This window comes from Corapipo altera, unplaced genomic scaffold (assembly GCF_003945725.1).
Source record: "Corapipo altera isolate COAL_440 unplaced genomic scaffold, ASM394572v1 48b, whole genome shotgun sequence".
Taxonomy (NCBI): Eukaryota; Metazoa; Chordata; class Aves; order Passeriformes; family Pipridae; genus Corapipo; species Corapipo altera.
Window position 1 is genome coordinate 5371837 of NW_020884884.1, and position 2414 is coordinate 5374250.

The following is a 2414-nucleotide window of genomic DNA, read 5'->3' on the forward strand; positions in this document are numbered from 1 at the left end:
GGGCCGCCCCGGCTGCGCGGGGCGCGGCTTCGTGCGCGGCGGCGGAGGCGGGCGGGGGGCGCGGCGAGAAAACGCTCCTGCCGCCGCCTCCCCCTCCTTTCGCCGCCCCTGCGGGGGGGGAGCCGCTTTCGGTTTCATGGCAACCCCCGGGCGGGGAGACCCCGGCCGCGGCACCGCCCCGCTCCAGGCGCTGTCGGTGCTCCCGGGCTGGGAAGGAAGCAGCAGCATCCCCCCCCCCGCCCCGCCTCCCCAGGACCGGCAGCGCCGCTTACCCTGAACTGGCGTGACCTGCGGGCCCCCGCGGCTGGGAAAGGCTCCCCCGGCACCGGGTTCACCACATCTCCCTGCAGCCTCCCGAACGCCCTGAGAGATTTTTATATGGTCGGGAGAGCAGTCCCACGCAGGCCAGGGAGTTAGTTTTCCAGGAGGAGCTGACGCGAGCCCGCGGCGGTGGGGCTCGGCAGGCCATGTCCACTCCGCCTTTGGGGATAGCAACACCCCCTGCTCACACCTCACCTGCCCGCCTGGAAGGCAGTTAGTTACTCCTTCATTATTTACATCTGCGGGGCTGAAACAGAGAAACAAAGCCCGTGCTAAATAGGCAAAGGACACGGACGTGCCACATGCCAGATATTATTGGCTATTACTATATTACTATTCCCACATACCAGTATTATTGGCTAACGACTCGAGACATACCACAGGGTTCCTTACAAACGAAGGCAACACAGCCATACAGATGCAATGGCTTTGCCGCTTGCTCCCTGGCACCTGCTGCTGCACTTTGTTCTGTCTTTCACATTAAACAACTTCTAGGAAAAAGAGTTTCTAAGGAAAATACTACACTAGAACACGCACAAAAGCACTAAGGCTAACAAAAAAAGAAACAATTGTGCCTTAATAGCTGGATTGTCTTCAGAGGAGGTCTAAAAACAATACTAACAAAATGGTATCAAGAGAGATTCTTCTTTTCCTACAATGATTCAGACTTGTCACTCCCAAGGGAGTCAGTCCACACTGGGTTGTTGACTCTGGGAATCCAGCAAAGGCATTAGTACAACAGAGACCTCTTAATACACTCCTTCTTGCAAAAATTGAGGACTTTTTTTTTTTTTCTTTTAAGCTTTTAGGAATATCCTGATTACTCTGGGTACTACTTGTCTGGGAAGTTCACAGGAAGATCCATCAGAACAATGAGCATTATGCTTCTGTAATTAAATATTTATAAATGTAAATGAATAGCTTGGTGATGGATCAGATTCCCAAGATGGACATTGGCCACCCTCATGGTCTTCCTACTGCAGAACATGATAATTTCCCAAAGCAGTGCTTTGTGGTGACAAGGATCTGTCAAAAGGATCATCTGATATCAGGGTGCAGGCATTAGTTTAGAAATCACAACTCTTAAAACTCAGTGAGTATTAGAGGAGGCCTGGTCCGCATTATGACAAAGTCGCATCCTGGAAGCTGCAGTAGAGATCACACTCCCTGAACCTCAGTGCTTCCTTTTGTGCCAGTCCAAGGGAAAACTTCCAAGTCAGTACCAGCAATGAGGATTTACTGTGTTGCTAGAATTATTAGAGTGTAGAAAACTGCACTGAAAAAGATTTAAGAATTGACGCAACTGCAGAGTAGCAGCCTTCGCTAGTGGTGAAAAATGAAGCAATTTTTTTTCTCAAGTTGTACTTTAGTATTATTTTTGAGGATGTCTGTTCTAAAAAAGGGGGTAGTTGCTTATTGAACAGTCCAGGTACTGTTGCCTATATATTCTGCTTCTCCTCCCTACCTGATACCTAATTCATCAGTAATGGAGTGTAAGTGGTGCTGGAGTTTATGTTTGTCTTTAACTCACATACAAGCACCTAGGATCTTAAAGCAGATCTCTGTCGCAACAATGCCCACTTTTCACTCACTGAGAAAGGCAAACTGAGATTTAGCTACTTCAGCCTCAGGAAAAGCTGGAGGTTCAACCCATTTAACAAGACCACGCAGCTGTTTCAGCACCATTTACAGTGCACTGTTCTCCATTGGAGCTGTGACAGTGGCTGACTTCTCTACAACTTCCTTTGCATTCTGAAACACATCTCTAAGCAAACAATTTCATGTTTGGCTTTGCTTTTGTCTGACAACAAATTTCTGTCTGGCACCAGCTGTAAATTCAGTCTATTCCTTTCTTTTGCTATAGAGGCACAACACAGTTAAGTAACCTTCAACCTAAACTCTGCAATTCTACTCTATCTATACACAAACTCCCGCACATATAAGATACTAGTTTTTGTTTTGTCCTCTATGAATTGTGAGGTTTCCAGAACAAAGAAAGATTCCAACAATATAAGGATGAACAAAAACCTAAGGACAAAAGTAACTAATTCCTTTTGCTCACGATCAACAAATTAAACTGCTTTACTATGATG